A 20,632-nucleotide genomic window follows, 5' to 3' on the forward strand; every position below is an offset into this window, starting at 1 on the left:
TAAATATTTGGGACCGTTTCCCTTGCCTCTGATGCTGTCAGTGCCACTTCTTTGATGAATGTACTGGCAGGTCGGGGGTTCTTCTCCAAATCTCTCTTTTATGCAGCACTATAATTAATCGGTGCCACCTCTCCATATGACGATGCATGGTATAGTTACCATAACTATATTTTTTTTCGGTTCCTCTGGAGAGTACATCGTGGCAGATGAAGCGTGTAACGTACCGGGCATTTACCTTTTTTTGCATGTAGAGGAAAGGAAAAAAAATTCAAGCGTCCGAGTTCTAAGGTGTCCCAGGGCCATTTTAGTGGACCAGGCCCAAATCCAAAGAACAGGCCGCCATTTTGAGAGTCCTGTTGCAGCCGCCTGTCGCTGTAGCATCAAGTGCGGCCGAAACTCAGCTGAATGGCAACTGAAACGGTAAAGGGGCGCCCCACTACAGCAGACGAGCCTCCACCTGGGAAGGCCCGTTCACGCCGCCTCCCCCCCCCCACCTTCGGGCACCCCATGCCGTTATTCGGAGCAGTATTGTAGGATGGCCACACCAGTGCAGCAACTTGCTAGACACCACCTCGGTGGTAACCGAATCTCAGCGCCTTGTGGTGTCTCCTATTCAGAAAACATTGTTGTGCTGCCTTCGACCTATTCGCCGCAAGTGCGCACGCAACTCAGCTGCATAGCTTGCTAGACACCACCTCGGTGCTAACCGAATCTCAGCGCCTTGTGGTGTCTTCTATTCAGAAAATATTGTTGCGCTGCCTTTGGCCCCATTCGCACATCGGTCCGCTACTGACGCCACCTCACAGGCCAACGGGGCGCCCCACGCCGACTTTCAGCATTGTAGGATGGCCACACCAGTGCGGCAACTTGCTAGACACCACCTCGGTGCCATCCGGATCTTGGCATCTCAGCGCCTTGTGGTGTCTTCTATTCAGAAAATATTGTTGCGCTGCCTTTGGCCCCATTCGCACATCGGTCCGCTACTGATGCCATCTCACAGGCCAACGGGGCGCCCCACGCCGACTTTCAGCATTGTAGGATGGCCACACCAGTGCGGCAACTTACTAGACACCACCTCGGTGCCATCCGGATCTTGGCATCTCAGCGCCTAGTGGTGTCTTCTATTCGGAAAATATTGTTGCGCTGCCTTTGGCCCCATTCGCACATCGGTCCGCTACTGACACCATCTCACAGGCCAACGGGGCGCCCCACGCCGACTTTCAGCATTGTAGGATGGCCACACCAGTGCAGCAACCTAGACACTAACTCGGTGCCATCCGGATCTTGGCATCTCAGCGCCTAGTGGTGTCTTCTATTCGGAAAATATTGTTGCGCTGCCTTTGGCCCCATTCGCACATCGGTCCGCTACTGACGCCATCTCACAGGCCAACGGGGCGCCCCACGCCGACTTTTACCATTGTAGGATGGCCACACCAGTGCGGCAACTTACTAGACACCACCTCGGTGCCATCCGGATCTTCGCATCTCAGCGCCTTGTGGTGTCTTCTATTCAGAAAATATTGTTGCGCTGCCTTTGGCCCCATTCGCACATCGGTCCGCTACTGACGCCATCTCACAGGCCAACGGGGCGCCCCACGCCGACTTTCAGCATTGTAGGATGGCCACACCAGTGCGGCAACTTACTAGACACCACCTCGGTGCCATCCGGATCTTGGCGCGTTGTGCTGCCTTCGGCCTATTCGCACATTGTTCCGCTACTGACGCCGCCTCACGTGCCAACGTATTTTCTCCGCATTTTATACCCTATGCCGCATAACAGGTCATGTGACTTGTTTATAAAACTTTTCATTGGTACATTTTACTTTTGGTTTCCTAATGATGGAAGGCTTGATCATATGACCTAAAAACAACACTTTTCATTGGATGAAAACTTTTTTTTTCCCCAAACGATGAAAGCCCCACCTTGTTTCTGGATATTTCAGACTGAAGCTGGCGTCAACATGAAAGCACCACCATCTCGTGGCTCCGTCGTGGTCATTCCGCGAGCAATCATGGCAGCCGCTCCCCACCAGAAGCCTGCAGGAGTCGGGGGCCCCCAAAACTTTTGTTGAATCCTCAAGGCGGAGGGGACGCTTTCGAGAATGGGGTCCAAGACCTAGCAGACAAGCGTGCGATTTCCAAGGTGTCCCAGGGCCATTTCAGTGGACCAGGCCCAAAAAGGAAAGAGCCTGCCGCCATTTTGAGAGTCCTGTGACAGCCGCCTATCGCTGCACCGCAAGAGTGGGCGCAACTCAGCTGAATTGCGGCTTTTGACACAGTGGACCAAAAGCCGACGGAATGGCAACTGAAACGGTAAAGGGGCGCCCCACTACAGCAGACGAAACTCCACCTGGAGAGGCCCGTTCACGCCGCCTCCCCCCCCCCCCCGGGGCACCCCACGCCGTTATTCGGAGGGCGGCAACTTAAATGTTTTTACTGTTTTTGTTTTGTTGTATATATTTATAAGTTATTAAAGTTTTATAATCTTACTACTTTGTTGGAGTGCTATATATTTTTAATGTGACACATAATTGTAAAAACTTTGATGTACAAAGAGTCATCCCTGGAATCTTCCGCTTCAGGCTCGGTCCCCTCCCCAATCACAATACAGGATGGTTTTCAGATAGTAGGAACGCGTGTGCTGTGACGGATCTCATCGGGTGTGGGCCTTGATCTACTATAACTCCTTTGAAGAGGGGTGATTCTTTACAGCTGGGGCCATAAACTACATCTGCAGGGCTAGCTGATAGCCTAGGACCGGCCTGGACAATTGGACACAGAGGAAAAGGAGTGTCAGAGGGTGCGGTAGTGAATAGGGCGAAAGGGAGGTGTCGGGCGGGCACAGGGTGTGATTCTCAGGGAAGAGCAGCGCAGATGGGGGGAGGTTTATTACCCATGCATAAGACAGAGAGCGGGGGTGACCAGTGCCTGGGGGAAATGCTTGCGAGGGTGGGGAGCCATGCTAAGGATCGACAGCGTACAGAGAGTGGGTCTGGTCAAGGCATCTAAAATGGCTGCCGTGCACGACAAAAGTGTGGCATTTGAAAAAAGGCAAGATGGCGCAGACAATGTTTTTCAACACTTCCTGATTTCCTTCGAATCGAACGTTAACAGACGTTCGGGCATATTACCAAAGTTAAGCGATATTTATCCCTAACGATGCTTAGCAACTAATTTTTTACCGCTAAGCATCGTCAGAAATTATCGCAGATAAACCTTGCTATTATCAAGGTTTATCGCAAATGCGATGAAAAACGACCGCAATGCATTAATATCGCTGAAAAGTCCGCGATATTCATGCATTACCGAGCTAATGCTCTTAGCCATGTTATCCACCTCCCATTGGATAACATGGCTAAGAACTGCTCAGGGCAGGTGTTACTTTTTAGAGATATTCGCGCTTAGCGCGAATATCTCCAAAAGTTGGTAATAGAAGATAGCGATGTTAGCGACTGTTTCCAGTCGCTAACATCTTGACATGCCCACTTTGCATGTCATTAGTGATAAATATCACTGACATGCAAAGTGGAGCCCAAGATGGTCGCTATCTCCTACTAGCGGTCGCTAACTGGTGTTAGCAACAGCTAGGTAATAGGGAGATAATGTTATCTCCGCGAAGCGGAGCGCTGTTACAGATATATATCTTTTTTTGAACGTTAATTTCTCAAAATCCACTGGAGCACATATATTGAGACCTAGCAAAGGCACATCGGGCTACCAGTCCCTACAATTTTGCCAAGTTTCGTGCAAATCCATTCAGCCGTTCGATTATTATTATTTTTTTTTTTTCCCCCGCGGGGGGCCCTTTTAAAACCTCCACATCAAACCTAAGAGGTCAAGGAGGATCTACTATGCCCCCTTATGGTCATTTGCCCCTTCGCTTTGGCCTCCTCTTGACTCTCGATCCTACCGAGAGACAAGATGGCGGCCGCTACGGACTGTTTGGAATGTTTACAGACGCCGGAGAACCAATCAGCTTCGCTTCACAAAGCTCCGTAACGCGAAAAGTACGCGAACTGGAGCGCTGCCCGGTCCGCTGTTACAGATATATATCTTTTTTTGAACGTTAATTTCTCAAAATCCACTGGAGCACATATATTGAGACCTAGCAAAGGCACATCGTGCTACCAGTCCCTACAATTTTGCCAAGTTTCGTGCAAATCCATTCAGCCGTTCGGGCTAAAAGTGAGGCCAACCGCCCTATGGAAAACTCAATGTTAAAAACACGTTTTGGGACCCCCCTTTTTTCTCGGCCCCCCCTTGACGAACCCCCCCCCAAATTTTCAGGGGCTGCTCAGAAACAAAATGTTCCATTTTCCTGAAAATTTCAGCCAATTCCGTCCACAAACGCCAAAGTTATTAGACATAGAATTTTCAAAAATCCCATAGACAAAAAATCCTAACTATATATACCTACTGGCGACCGCCAGTAGGTAATATATATATATATATATATCCTTAGAAAAAGGCACCTGCTGAAAATCCCTCGCCGTGTCAGGGGTGGCTCGATGCCGGCGGAGCAGCCGGTAACAATATCCACAATATAATAAGGGCAATATAATAATGGCATTCCAATCGTGCACTCAGGCAGCAGACAAAACAGGGCAACTGCTGGGTATTCAAGTATAGAGGTTTATTAGCTCGATAAACCCTCCATGACGTGATTCCCGCTCCAAAAAGCGCTCGATCACACAACGGAATAAATAAAATTTGCCATATTTAAAGCCATATCTCTTGCTGGTTCATAAACGTGAAAAGAGGACTGTGACAACACTTCAACATGAACATGTGCCATTGCAGAGTGGTAAAAGCATGTCAGACATAATTAATACATTTTGCTAAATGCTCATAATGCTGAATATTCGAATACATTACGTCGTACTTTCTCATGTAACTTTGAATGTGGTGCGTGTTGATAAAACTGATACAAAGTTGCAGATGCAAGCCTCGCTCGGTGTTGTGGGTACTGTAGTGTAGATTTCTTGCTACTATGCTGTGTCGGTATCGATGAAACGGTGTATTCATCTAAGATGTACAAGACCAGTGTCTTCGCTATACCTCCTAAGTCATGGTATGAGAATGCATCGCGGAGTGCCGCCGCAAATGAGACTGAAATAGTTCATGTACTGTAATCAAAGGGCAAAAACAGAATACTAAGCCACACAAAGAGAGAAATATATCACAGTGTAAGATCGAAACAAGTGGGTGCTTTCAAACTAAAAGCAAAGGAGGCTGTCTGCACCATGTGTCTGTTTTCCAGGGAAGGGGGGCCACACAGCCCCCCACCCATTTTATTTTTTAAAACCCCAAAAAAGGAATCTGAAAATCACTGGAGGCCCGCCCCCTCCCCGCACTACTGTGCAAACGCCCCCTGCGGTGCGTTTTAAGGTGGGGAATTAGTTGAATCCTGAGAGTCCCCGGGGGGTTTCTAGCCCACCAGGTACCTCCAGCAAGTGCCACAGAGTTGCGTTGCAAAGAGATGTAAAAAGGGGCATGGCCTTGGACCACCATCTCTGCAACGCAGCTCTGTGGCACATACTGGAGGGACCTGGTGGGCTAGTTGGCTACCAGGGACCCTCAGGATTCAGGGGGACTTAATACCCCAACTTAAAACACGCCGTGGGGTGCATTTACACACTTGTCACATCAGGACCCACCCCCTCCCTTAACCACTGTGTAAATGCACCCCGTGGAGCATTTTAAGTTGGCAGACTAATTCCCCTTCAATCCTGAGTGTCCCTGGGGGCCAACTCGCCCACCAGGTACCTCCAGTAAGCGCCACAGAGCTACATTGCAGAGAGGTGTTCTGATGCCATGCCCCTTCTTATACCACTCTGCAAACGCAGCTTCTAGTGTACTGCTGGTAGGGCGATGAGGTCCTCTTGAGTACTGAGGACCTCAGGACACAAGTGGACTTTATCCTCCGAGCAGCAGTGCACCTGAAGCCGCGTTTGCAGCATGGTGTAAAAGGGGGCTTGGCCTCAGCACACCTCTCGGCAATGCAGCTCTGTGGTGCTTACTGGAGGTACCTGGTGATTAGTTGGCCTCCAGGGAACCTCAGGATTCAAGGAGGGGACTTAATCCTCCAACTTGCAACAGACCAGGGGGCACGTTTACACAGTGGTGCAGGGAGGGGGCGGACCTGATATGACAAGTTAGCTATCCTACTGTGTGGGACTTACTGGAAGTAACAAAAGGGGTAGTTGGCCCCCAAGGTTGAAATTGGGGGCTAACTACCCCTCCTGTTACCTCCAATAAATCCCACACAGTGGGATTGCTAAATGGTGTTTGGAGGCCACGCTCACCTTTCTCCACCACCCTGCAAATGTGACTGCTATATTATAGTTAGAAATTAGCATTTAAAAAACTGTTGAAATTCACAGCAAAAACCATAGGTTTCAGGGACGTTATAGTTAGAAATTAGCATTTAAAAAAACTTGAAAATCCACTGAAAAAACCACAGGTTTCAGAGACGTTATAGTTAGTTGGACATTTCACTCGTACCAAACCAGAGAAATTCAGCCGTGATAGTTAGTTCAGCTAACTATAACTAGAGCCCCCACAATTCACTGCTGATGATGTCACATATTACATCACTCATGACATGGCAATGTCAAACTTTACCCCGACTTTCTGTCAGGGGCGCGTTGGAAGTCGAAATAGATTAATTTTCTATTCCAACTCCAGTATGTGCCACAGTAGGGAGGGTGTTGGAGTTAGATCCAACACCTTCTACCCACTGCTGCATACATTTTTTGTTGCAATGGCATTCGATGTCGCTGCATGCATTGTAACAGTTGCGATGTGAAGGCTGCTTCCCCTTATCATCACTGGCTGCACAAACACTAAATTACCAATACTGTGCAGCTCTACTCAATGCCAGGTGGTCGTGAGCTCTTCCTAACCGCTGCCTTCAGCCTACACTGCGGTCATCAGAGCTCACAATTAATTACACTGTTGATTAATTATTTGCGGTGTACAATACCAAACTAAGTATACCATTTATCAAACCCTATAAAATATCCCTTTATTATGCTTCCCTTAAGAACTTCTTTTATATCACTTATAGATTTAGTTAAATAATAAAATTCACGCTGCACGTGCAAAGGTACCCTTCCTTAATGATAGTCTACACTGTGGATAGCATAGGTCACAATTTGAACCTCACTTTTTCTTCATTAGAAACCTGAATTTCTTTTTTGGAGACAAAAATGGGTGCACCACTGAAAGAATCATCTGATTCAGATCATTTTGTTGCTGAGGAATTGATAACCATCAATGGTACTTTTTTTTTCCCCTCCCTCAAAGTACATGCAGTCCAGTATGCAACAGTCAATGCTTTGAGTGCAGCCTGTTCAGACCACGCATCATCGCAGGGTGAGCACATGCTAAACACCAGACGTACCACTAACTTAGTACACCGTAAATAATCGCCACGTGCCCTTGTTAATGTAGGAGAGTGGGGTCTGCAATCCTATGGTCACCCCAGATTTTTGCTTTTTGCTTCACTGGTTTACGACTTTCCCTGGCTGTGGGCCTGCTAATCAGACCCACAGCCTAGCTGTTCTCTCTCTAATTTGACAAACATGTACTTTAGGTGCATTTACCAATTGGTACTGGGCCACCTTATCAGTCCCTGTACCCAGGGCATAGGTGTACCCAGGGCCTACCAGGGGCTGAAGCATGTATTATGCCACCCCTGGCTGGCCATCTAAATCTGACACAACTGGCTGCATGACAGCTGGGGCAAGGTGGTGTAAACACCCTTTGCTGTAGATATAGTATACCTATATCTAACCCTAAAATGGACACATATATTCCTATCAGTCACTCCTATGGAAGGCCTTATCAATCCTGAAGGCAGAGTGCTTGGAATTATGTGAGATGGTGCTCTGGCATGAGCTGAGCCCGTTTGCAGCTTGCGGAACCAAGTCCTAATAGCTGTTCCATGATAACGCTATACCATATACTCTTAAGTGCATTATCAACCTCGCGGTTAAATGAAAACTCTGGTATAACATTATCAAAACATGTCGAGTAAGGTGTCATATGATTTGGAATACTACCCCCTCGCCAATTCTGGCGACGGGGGTAGCATTCCACCCTTCTAGAGGGACACGACATGTATGTAACTGTGAACCCCGGTTAAAGTTATCTCGAGCCTCAGCTTCACAAAATGGATGCTGCCACCACAGACACAAGTCTGACCTCCTGCTGCTGGGAATCCTTCCAGCGAGGATGGCTTGGACAAAGGGTTTCCTGCCTTGGGAGGTGCTAGCACCACCCCAGACAGGATTTTGTGTATTGGGGAGGATAGGCCTGAAAGGAATGAGACATGCCTGGGGCACACAAGGTGCCCTGTGCATACACCGGTTCAAACCAGTTCCTGGGGCATCCCAGCCCCAGCTCTGGCGGGAAACCGGACAAAGGATAGGGGGTGTAGCCACCCCCCTTCCTGGTCCCACCCAGGGGAGGGACCTAGTCAGTAGTGCAGCCCCCTTTAGGAGAAGAAAGGTAGGAGCTGGTCCCATTCCAGATTAGATTATCCTGAACTATTCAACAAGAAGAAACTCTGGCCTTCGACGTTCTGCTCCACAGAAGACTGAAGAATCTCCCTTGTGAGCAAGGAGTGTCCACCCTGCAACTGCAGGCACCATCAAGCGTCCAGCGGCTTCACTTTGTCGTCTTCCCTCGAGGAACCAGACTTCAGAGCCCAACGAGACCCGGATTCCCAGACCTCTCCGACCTCAACTCACATCTGCAGCAAAGCTGAGACCCGTGGGTGCGACGAGACACGTGGGACCGGCCATCTTGAATGAACCTGCACTTCGCTTCCAGCACGACTCCCGAGGTAAACTCGACCAAGTGCTTTGGGGATTGAGAATCCCCAGCCCCGAGCAGCCCCTGCACCGAAGATCAGCCCTCCAGCATCCACGAGATCTGCGTGGGGCCCTTCTGCTTGTTTGCTGCTCGACGCATTGTCTGGTCACTTGCCGGCTGGCTAGTGGCCTCCTAGACAACAAACCTTTGAATCTTTCCTGCTGGTCTGGTTGCTCCAGACTGGCCCTTGCTCCCTTCCAAAAGAGGGGCACCCCGGACTCTCCTAGTCCGCACCAGATGTCTTTTCCCTTCACCGCGTGGGTTGCCTTTGCCAAGGCCTGTTGACTCCAATCCCGGATCCGACACCGCCAACAGCAAGAGCCTGCGTGGGACAGCTCGTGCCTCCATCCTGGTTGTCGAAGACACCTCCTGGTCCACGTGGCTGCAGAGGCAAGCGTCCACTCTTCACCTGATCGCGACGACAGCACCTGGTTCCTTCCTGGTTCCACACCGGTCACTGGCTAGTGACTTTGAACACTGTCCCCTCTGCTTTCAGGTCCTCTTCTTCACCGATCCACCCTTGGATCGCACCGGACATCTTCCTCCTGGTCGCCTGCAGCATCTTTTCTTTCAGGCTCCATTGACTTCAACGCGAGAACCCGACACACTTTGGCACCTATGCACCCGCAGCCCGTGGGTGAGGTAACGAGAGCATTTCGGTGCTCAAGGGTAGTCTAACTGTCCTAGTGTCCAATTCCACCGTCGTTGTTGTCCTAACTAGTCAGGATTGTCCGTACTTACCTTTTACTTGAACTGTACTGTCCATAGACGTTGTTACGCATCTCGCGTGTGAGTTCACACTCTGCACACGCGATCCGTGGGCCTCCTATTACTTACCTGAAGTTAGTGTAGCGTGGTCCCATCGATACTACAGCCTCTGGACAGCTCCATTCCTTTTATCGACTCACATTCCACTTATTTAGTATATGGTTTGTCGTGCCACTAGGGCACCATTGTAATTTTGTGCAACTTGTAGTATTTTTCGTAAGAGATTGTCATGTGCTTAGCCCTCTGACCTCATAAAGAGTTCAGAGGTGTTGTTATTAATAAATATACTGTTTATTTTCATAACAACCTGTGTGGTGTCCTTTCATATGGTATTCAAGGGGTTATATTGTGGTAAAACAGCTGGCTTCACATGCCAAAAGAGTTTAGCCTAAGACTGCTTTGTCCATGCTACCATTAGGATAGCTGGTCTATAAGGTTGACTTACAACCAATCACCATAAGGGTTGTTTGGACTGATACAAGGTGATCACTAGAACTAGTGAGCATCATATATCAGGCCGACTTCTCACATTGGTGTGCATCGGTTGGGATTTGAGCTTGCTGTTGTTTTTACCACATATAATCTTGAAATATCATTTGGAAGATCACGTAAGGTACCTAGGTACATATAACAAGCTTAGAAATACTCTGAGATCTACTGAACCAGCTGTTGTAGTAGAAAGGGCTTAGCACACCCTGACTAAAACTCTTAGCAAGGGATCAGTAGGAAAACCCATAGTGTAGGTAGGTGCATCACTTACACCTCACTAGAAAGCATGTCTACCCATGGAGAGACTTCAGAGACTCCCCTAGTGGTTAGTGACCCTCCACAGGTCCTTTCCAGATATGCAGCTCTCAGTTTCCAGGAGATGAGACAATTGTGTACCTCCAGGAAATTGAAACAGGGTTCTAACCCTACCACTCCTTTTCTGTTAGGTCTCTTAGAGACATATGATGCCAGAAGGGCTGCTAACACAGACCCCTCTAATCCAGATAGGAGCATGCCAGCCTTAGAAGGTACCCTTGGTGATCCAGATCTCCCTGAATCAGAGAATATAGAAGAGGAGGAGGAGGAAGAAGGGGACACCTCTGGGGATGAGGCAGACAAAGGTCCTGGGGTAGTCAGGAGACTAACCAGGGCCAACTTAGACCTACATAGGGAATGATCTGGGGGACCCCCAGTACTGACCCTGAGCAGGCCTAACTATGGAGTTAGAAGAGATAGGTCTCATTCTAGAGACTCCATTAGATCTGTGCACTCTCGTGCCTCTCATGCATCTGCTCAGAGCAGGATGACTTCCCCTCAGAGGAGAGAACATGAGGCTAAGATGAAGGAAGCTAATCTGAGGATCCAAAGGGAAGAACTTGCCCTGGCCAAAGAGAAGCTTGCCTTTGCTAGGGAGCAACAGTTGAGTGGGGTAGTCCCCACTGGTGGCAGCACTATCCCTAGGGATAGAGATAGGAGTTTTGATAATAGACACCTGAATAAGATAGTGCCCTCCTATAAGACAGGAGATGATATCCACAAGTGGATAACTGCTTTGGAGAGAGCCTGCAAAGTACAGCAGGTACCCCAGAGTCAGTGGGCAGCTATATTGTGGCTCTCCTTTGAATGTAAAGGTAGAGACAAGCTCCTCACTGTTAGAGATGAGGATGCTAATGATTACCAAGTCTTGAAAACTGCACTGGCGTCACTGGGGTTGGTGTCACCCGGTGCGGGTAACTCATGGTGTCACCCCCTCACGACTTACCGCATGGACCACCTCTGTCGGAAATGTACGGCGCTAGGTAGTGACTTACTCCCTCTAGCTCCCTCTCTCTGTCTAGTTCACTCTAGCTCCCTCTCTCCGTCTTACTCCCTCTAGCTCCCTCTGGTTCCCTCTCTCTCTGTCTTACTCCCTCTAGCTCCCTCTCCCTGTGTCTTACTCCCTCTAGCTCCCTCTCCCTCTGTCTTACTCCCTCTAGCTCCCTCTCTCTGTCTTGCTCCCTCTAGCTCCCTCTAGCTCCCTCTCTTACTCCTTCTAGCTCCATCTCTCTGTCTTACTCCCTCTAGCTCCCTCTCTCTCTGTCTTACTCCCTCTAGCTCCCACTCTCTCTCTCTTACTCCCTCTAGCTCCCACTCTCTCTCTCACTCCCTCTAGCTCTCTCTCTCTCTCTTACTCCCTCTAGTTCCCTCTCTCTCTTGCTCCCTCTAGCTCCCTCTCTCTGTTTTACTCCCTCTAGCTCCCTCTCTCTCTCTGTCTTGCTCCCTCTAGCTCCCTCTCTCTGTCTTACTCCCTCTAGCTTCCTCTCTCTCTCTTACTCCCTCTAGCCCCCTCTCTCTTACTCCCTCTAGCTCCCTCTCTCTCTCTTACTCCCTCTAGCCCCCTCTCTCCCTTGCTCCCTCTAGCTCTCTCTCTCTGTCTTACTCCCTCTAGCTCCCTCTCACTGTCTTGCTCCCTCTAGCTCCCTCTCTCTCTCTCTTACTCCCTCTAGCTCCCTCTCTCTGTCTAGCGCCCTCTAGCTCACTCTTTCTGTCTTACTCCCTCTAGCTCCCTCTCTCTGTCTAGCTCCCTCTCTCTCTGTCTTGCTCCCTCTGTCTCCCTCTCTCTGTCTTACTCCCTCTAGCTCCCTCTCTCTGTCTTACTCCCTCTAGCTCCCTCTCTCTCTGTCTTACTCCTTCTAGCTCCCTCTCTCTCTATCTTAATCCCTCTAGCTCCCCCTCTCTGTCTAGCTCCCTCTCTCCCTGTCTTACTCCCTCTAGCTCCCTCTCTCTCTGTCTTTCTCACTCTAGCTCCCTCTCTCTCTATCTTAATCCCCCTAGCTCCCCCTCTCTGTCTAGCTCCCTCTCTCCCTGTCTTACTCCCTCTAGCTCCCTCTCTCTCTGTCTTTCTCACTCTAGCTTCCTCTCTCTCTGTCTTTCTCACTCTAGCTCCCTCCCTCTCTCTGTCTAGCTCCCTCTCTCTCTCTCTTACTCCCTTTAGCTCCCTCTCCCTGTCTTGCTCCCTCTAGCTCCCTCTCTCTCTATCTTAATCCCTCTAGCTCCCACTCTCTGTCTAGCTCCCTCTCTCCCTGTCTTACTCCCTCTAGCTCTCTCTCTCTCTGTCTTTCTCACTCTAGCTCCCTCTCTCTCTCTGTCTTACTCCCTCTAGCTCCCTCTCTCTCTGTCTTACTCCCTCTAGCTCCCTCTCTCTCTCTATCTTACTCTCTCTAGCTCCCTCTCTCTGTCTTACTCCCTCTAGCTCCCTCTCTCTCTGTCTTGCTCTCTCTAGCTCCCTCTCTCTGTCTTACTCCCTCTAGCTCCCTCTCTCTCTCTGTCTTGCTCCCTCTAGCTCCCTCTCTCGTATTCCCTCTAGCTCACTCTCTCTATGTCGTGATCCCTCTAGCTCCCTCTCTCTATCTTACTCCCTTCTAGCTCCCTCTCTCTGTCTTACTCCCTCTAGCTCCCTCTCTCTCTGTCGTGCTCCCTCTAGCTCCCTCTCTCTTATTCCCTCTAGCTCCCTCTCTCTCTGTCTTGCTCCCTCTAGCTCTCTCTCTCTCTATCTTACTCCCTCTAGCTCCCTCTCTCTGTCTAGCTCCCTCTCTCTCTGTCTTACTTCCTCTAGCTACCTCTGTCTCCCTCTCTCTGTCTTACTCCCTCTAGCTCCCTCTCTCTCTGTCTTTCTCACTCTAGCTCCCTCTCTCCCTGTCTTTCTCACTCTAGCTCTCTCTCTCTCTGTCTTACTCCCTGTAGCTCCCTCTCTCTCTCTGTCTTCAGTCTTACTCCCTTTATCTCCCTCTATCTCTGTCTTACTCTCTCTAGCTCCCCCCCTCTCTCTCTTACTCCCTTTATCTCCCTCTCTCTCTGTCTTACTCTCTCTAGCTCCCTCTGTCTCCCTCTCTCTCTTACTCCCTCTGTCTCCCTCTCTCTCTTACTCCATCTGTCTTCCCTGGGTTTTTATAAACAAGAGTGCGAGCAACAGGTGGCACTGTAGTGAAGAGCAAGCTGAAAGTATTTCCATTGACAACTGCAATGGCTACTAATGGCCAAAGACCAGCTGCATGTTCACCCTGAGATTTTGGCCACCTACTGTGTAGCTCCCCACCTACCAGCACCATGCAAGCACATTTCAAAGTGGTGTACTTTGTTAAGACAATGTTTTTAAGTGCTTCTATGGTGTTTAAATGAATGCCACATATTGTGGAGTTTTTACTGTGCAAATGTTTTCTTGGCACCAATTAACTCTACCCAAACACAGTTCAAAAGCATCAAATAGGGAATTACTTACACTGGCTATTTCTGCGAGGCCTGGGAATAATATCAATCATGCTGGAGTAATCAGACTAATTTAAATTCTGCAACACTTTTTAAGGAGAAATTACCTAAAATAACTAGATTACGCCACTTACGGAATTAAGAGTAATTTAGGGGGGGATCCTTAGGTGACAGCACATTTAGAGAATGTGAGCAGCTGCTTGCACCGCAGTTTATGTTCTGTTGCATTTATTGCTATTTTCTTAGCGAAATATACCCCCTTGCATCCATTTTGTAAGTGATGGTGCATTTTGTGCTAAGAAACTGGCGCTAAATGCCTTGAGTCCTTTGGGGGGAAAATCTTTCTCCACTTTCACATTTTCAAATGGTAGCTCACATTGTAATTAATGTTCTGTTGCAGTTAGTTCTATTTTTAGAGAAAAATGCATCCTCGCGTGCATTTTGAAGGTGAGAGGGTATTTGTGCCTAAAGAAAATGGTGCTAAATTCTAAATTACACTTATGTGATTCTGTGTAATCTCGCTGAATTTTTAGGTAATTCGGAAAGATTACGCTACACAGAATAATGTGAGTTACGCCAACCCCTAATTTCTACATACTTTATCATAGTTACTGAATTCCTTGACGATTGTCCTTCTACAGTGGCCTTGGAATTTTGTATCTGTGCTAGTATTTTGAAAGTTTTCTCTTCCTTGAACTCTGACATTGCTGGGTGAAGACTGGTGGGTTGGGAGGTCAGTGGATAGATGGTAGAGAGTATTATGCAATTTTTCTCTGACAGCTGTAGTAAGGCGAAAATGTGGGGCAATAACCAGTCTGGACTGCGGGCTAGCCAACTTTCTCCCAGGTATATTACCTTTATAGTGGGCACGAATGCTGTGGACCATCAACACCTGGCTGGATCAATCAGGGGTGATTTTATAATGAACATTTGTCTCTCTTGTTTCTTGGATTACCGTTGGGCATTCCTTTATACTTGTGGTCACATTTAAGATCATGGATGACACTGGCCATGGGTAACAAAGCATGGCCTACATTCTGAAGGAAACCCACTGGCTCCACTTTTAGGTCAGCACTATCTTCAAAACCAGCTGCATCATAACAAGCACCTATGCATATCTCGATAACAAGCGCTCCGTCTCTGGGAACTCTCTGCACATCCGCAACTAGGGCACCATCATACTGAAAGTAAAGAAGTGGAGAGGAAAAAAACAGCCTGTGTTGATTGATCCATGCACTTCGGATATAGAAATACATTCCATATCAATCAAGATCTCCTCAGTTTTGCTTTCATTTTAGTAAAGCCCTGTCTACCCAACATACACGTTTGTCTGGGTCGATTTAAAGATTTCATCTTTTCGTGATTCTATCACACACAAAAAATAACATTAGATTAAAATCCCTGCACCTTCAAAGTTACAATGTTTGAAACGTAGGCATCTGAAAAGCACACAACGCTGCATTTACATCCGAGGTAGTAATACAATCTGGAGAGGGAGGCCTGGCCATGGTTATTGACATTAAGTGAATGTTTCTATTGAAATTACCAAAGTGTTGACATTTTACCTATCATCATAACTGGAATTACATTTTTCTGCACATAACTGGCGCTAAACACCACTACATAATAACCCGCCTGCCCGGGCAGACTCCCCACAAAAACGCAGAGGGCTGCCTTCCATTCCAAGCATGGGCGTTTTAGGAATAGTAGTCGTATAGAATGTGGACTGTACAAGTGATGTACGGAATCCACCTGAACGGTCTGTTTGATTAAACAATATTCTACAAAATATGTTGCCTTGGAATTGTCTTTATTTAAATGTAACTTTTAATCTTCATTAAGGGGCCTTGCCTTTAATTTCGTGGGGGTCGAGTCTCTGGCAAAGCAAAGTTTAAAACATGAGGCTTTTTAGTTAGTTTCCTTTTCTTCATGTCCATGCATAATTAAAATTGGACAGGAGTACATCCAGAATACAGAAGGTGAGGCTAGACAAGACAAGTAGCGGTAATGCTGGTGGAGAAGGGAGTGCACACAGAGAGAGACACAGAATCCTAAACCCAGGTCTGGGGATATGGCAGATTTTCCTCATGTGTGGCAATCAACTTGTTGGACACCGCCCACACTAAACACAGCATCTGCAAATACATCGGAGAACTTCTTAACTTCCTAAGAGAAAAGGTCAATGGGTGGACGGCTCTGAGATTTACTCCAGCAAGACAATCATGCCCTCCCACCGAACACATGTAGCTCCTTCCACCGGCGCCCTGACATCCAGCACACAATGCTGAGGCCTACTTCCCCCTGTTGAAGTAACCCCCAACGACCCTATTCTCCCCATTATAAAGAGCAGCCAGGGGCATGACGCACAATTCAAGTCTGTGACCCCCGTCTACCCACCATTTCTCAGTCGAGACAGGTGCCCAGACAGACTGCCAAATAAAAGTGCAGTGGAGCTCTTCGAGAAGCCCCTAACAAGCCAGGAGCGCTAGCGGCCCCCTGTCCTGAGCCCTATGCCACAGCCATAAAACAATCTGTCACAATAAATATACTCGTATCTCATTCCCTGCCACGAATGAGCTATGAATCTGTCTTGGTCCCAGCGCAGGACTTTTGTTCTCCCCGCCCGTGACTTTGACCTCAATTAAATTATGAATTTAAATCCGATAGACCACTGCCCCACTTACCCTGCTGCTCTCCCTGGCTGGATGATTAATTAGCGTTGGCCGGAGCTCCCCCAGTACCACCTTAAGGATGAAGAGCTGGCACAGACGTGGAGACAACTGCGCGCCGAGCACCATTTAATTTAAAAAAGAGACTGTGTGAGGTGCAACGACGGCGAGCGTAACCACGTAAGTGACGTAACCCGTCACATCCAAGCAAGACTGATGTATTGTGTGTTCTGGCTGCGGAGGGGGGCCCTGGAGCGCTGCCCCCCCCCCCACAACTCGTGGGCTGCGGGGGCCTGTGTTATGCCAGTGGCGACAGTAAAGGTTAGAGCAGACTCGAGGCTGCAGTGCAGATCGGTGTCACCCCATGTGTTGGTGTCACCCGGTGCGGTCCGCACCCCCCGCACCCCCCTAGTGACGCCACTGGATTGATGGGTTTGGCTTAACCACTGAACAGTACAGGTTGCTGTTCAGGGATACCCAGAAAGGCTCAAGATTGGACTGACTTTGTTGATTGTGCCACTAAGGCTCTGGAGGGCTGGTTACTGGGAAGTAAAGTTACTGATTACACAGGATTGTATAATCTAATTATGAGAGAGCAAATCTTAAATAATTGTCAGAACCAGTTGTTGCATCAGCACTTGATTGACTCAGATCTGACCTCTCCCCAAGAATTGGGAAAGAAGGCAGACAGATGGGTCAGGACATGGGTCAAGCAGCAGAACCAGAACCAGGGTGGTGGCCAGAAGAAAGCAGACCAGAAGGGTAATGAGAATAAGCAAAATGACCAGAAGTCTTCAACAGGGCCCCAGCAACCTAAGGAGGGTGGGTCCCAAACTTCCCAAAAGAAGAAGAATGATGGTCCTAAGAAACCATGGTGCCAATACTGTAAAAGTAAAACTCACTGGTTTAGTGAGTGCAGCAAGAAAGGCCAAACTCCTACCACTACTGTCCCCAAGACACCTGCACCCCCTAGTACAGTTAGTAGTGGTAGTGTACCTCCCAAGGCTATAGTTGGGTTAACCCTGGGAACTGAGGTGGGTTCTGACTTAGTTAGAATTCCTACTCAGGCAGTTCTTGTTTGTACTGGGGACATGGATATGACCCCTACTGTAAGTCCTAGTACTCTGGGCAAATACAGACAAACGCCTTTAATCAATGGAAAAATGGCTCAGGCCTACAGGGACACATGTGCCAGTGTCACCATGGTGACACCAACATTTGTGGACCCTGACCAGATCATGCTAGGTTCAGATTACCTAGTGACCAATGCTAGCAATGTCACTACCAATCACATTATGGCAGTTGTTAACTCCTGGAGGTACCGACGGACAGGTAAGGACACTAGAACCCAGGGTCTTTCTGTGTCTTTTGGTGCTTTCTTGGCTTTGTTTGTTGGGGCACCCGCACCTTTCGTAGGTTTTGAACAAGCATCTGTAGGTTATCCAGCTCGCATGACCACTAGCCAAGATAGAATGGGCTCCAAGTACAGCTTGTTCACTGCCCTCTATTTTTAGTGGTCGACCTGCAGACTAATAAGGCTGTTCAAACCTATTTTTTCTTTGATGGTGTTAACTAGCATACTGGATTTACACATTAAGTAATATCAGTATATATATGTCCCAGCCGAATGTGGCCCTCTGAGTGTGTCATTTCGCATTTTTTTGGACCTGTGAGCCATAATTGAGCAACCAAGTTTTTTTCTGAAATCATTAATACATATGGAGAGTCTGACAGCTACCATGTCCTGAACTTGTCCTTCTCCATATGTCCAATAGAGCGGGCCTCTCTATCCGAGCCGTTGCCGGGTGAGGTGAGGCTTACTTCCCACACAAAGCTGGGTACGTTTTTTAGTTTTTTCATTTCTTTACATACAGATTATCTGATTATGACTTTAAACTTTGCATAAGTTTCCACCTGGCCGGTACACATTTACCTGTCCTATGGAGTTATTGAATACCACGAGAATTTGTTTTACATATTTGTTGACAAGGAGCTGTCTTTGATTGTTACAAGATTGTACTTTTCCTCTTGATGTTTACAGGAAAGGATTGCTCTCTACATGGTTAATCACAAGGATACGGTAGGGTGGCTGATCTAGCCACATGATTAAACTTACTCTAACCATGTCATACAGTTTTTTCTGATTTTGTTTTCACACTGAAAATAGTAGATGTTGCAGTAGCTGTTTTTCCAGCCTGGCCCTGAAGAATGCCTGTAAAATATTACTTGAATGGCAGAAACATGTTGGCCTAGATCGTATATGCTTACTGTACAGTGATATTGTTACACTGTCATCACATTTCTTTTAACCTGACGTCCAGGGAGATACCAATAAACAATTTTTCTACCCTGACCGCCATTTTAATCACGCACTTTTTCTCTTGAGCACTGCACCCTATCAGTACCACTCTCAGTGAGGACACATCTTCCGTCAGTACAGGATCAATTGGTACCAAGCAAGTACTTGTGAGCTTGGCCACATGAGAACCTGCTGATAAGGTCCTAGATGACGATGTTCCGCCATATGGGTGGGCTGATAGGACTTCTTCATAACTGATGGTCCTTCACCGTTAGTCGTGATAGTGGTGTGTGTCATCTTCTTGTGGTTATCTCTTTTTCTTCACCTTGACAGACCTTCAAGTTCTTTTTGTTGTTGTTATATGGTTCATTGGGGGTGTGAACTTGATAGGTCGGTAAAGATTGTCCCCTAGACCCTCCTTTAAAAGTTGTTTTCTCAGTTGTTAATTTCTCCTGGGGAGGGGTAACTGGCCTCAAAAGGGTTGTAGTTAGTTCAGACCTCCCAGTAGATTTCTTTTGGGCAATGATGTGGAATCCTCACTGTGGTCAGATGTGGAGTACAGGACTCATGTAGAAATGCTAGGTCTCTCCTCACATGTCCTTGCTGTGACTAGGTCACAGGCCAAGAAATGCCCAGCTGAACAAGTGCTGGATCCTGGAAGAATGGACCAGACACTACCCAAGAAAAGGAATGGTAGGGTTAAGGCAGAGCCTTCCCCCCCTGCCTCAGGTGGAGGATCAGCCCTCTCAGGAGGCTGACCCAGAGACCCCAGAAGGAACTGTCCTAGAAGAGCTTGAACCTGATCAGGTTGAGTTTCTTGGGACAGGGGACCTTCCAGGGCAGACTTGAGGCAGGCCCAATTAGGCTGTTCCTCTCTTGAACCCCTCAGACAGCAGGCTGCTGCTGAGGCTGCAGGGAATGCTACAGGTGCCCATAAAGTATATTGGGAAGATGGACTCCCATACTCTGAGGCAAGAGACCCCAAGCCTGGTGCTACCAGGAGGCTGGTCATCCCCTTGTCTCTTAGAGGTTTCCTTCTCACCTTAGCCCATGAGATTCCCCTTGCAGGTCACTTAGGCCAGAACAAGACTTGGGACAGGCTTGCCCCACACTTTCACTGGCCTCATATGTCTGAGGACACAAAAGAGTTTTGTCGCTCATGTATCACCTGCCAAGCCAGAGGCAAATCAGGTGGCACAACAAAGGCCCCCCTTATACCACTACCTGTGGTGGGGGTACCCTTAGAAAGAGTGGGGATAGACATTGTTGGACCAATGGACCCCCCAACAGCATCTGGCACAGATTTATACTGGTGGTAGTGGATCATGCCACCAGGTATCCAGAAGCTATTCCCCTTAGGACCACTACAGCTCCTGTTGTGGCCAGGGCCCTGCTTGGAGTTTTCTCCAGAGTGGGGTTTCCTAAGGAGGTTGTCTCTGACAGAGGTGCAAACTTCATGTCAGGGTACTTGACTGCTATGTGGAAGGAGTGTGGAGTAAATTACAAATTTACCACACCCTATCACCCACAATGCAATGGGCTTGTTGAGAGATTCAACAAGACCCTCAAAGGGATAATTAAAGGGTTACCTGAAAAGCTCAGGCAAAGATGGGACATCCTTTTACCCTGCCTCCTGTTTGCTTACAGAGAGGTCCCACAGAAGGGGGTTGGTTACAGCCCTTTTGAGCTTCTGTTTGGGCATCCTGTAAGAGGACCCCTATGTCTTGTGAAGGAAGGATGGGAGTTACCTCTCAAAAAGCCTAAGCTTGACATAGTGGACTAT

Source organism: Lissotriton helveticus, chromosome 6, assembly GCF_964261635.1.
Source record: "Lissotriton helveticus chromosome 6, aLisHel1.1, whole genome shotgun sequence".
Taxonomy (NCBI): domain Eukaryota; kingdom Metazoa; phylum Chordata; class Amphibia; order Caudata; family Salamandridae; genus Lissotriton; species Lissotriton helveticus.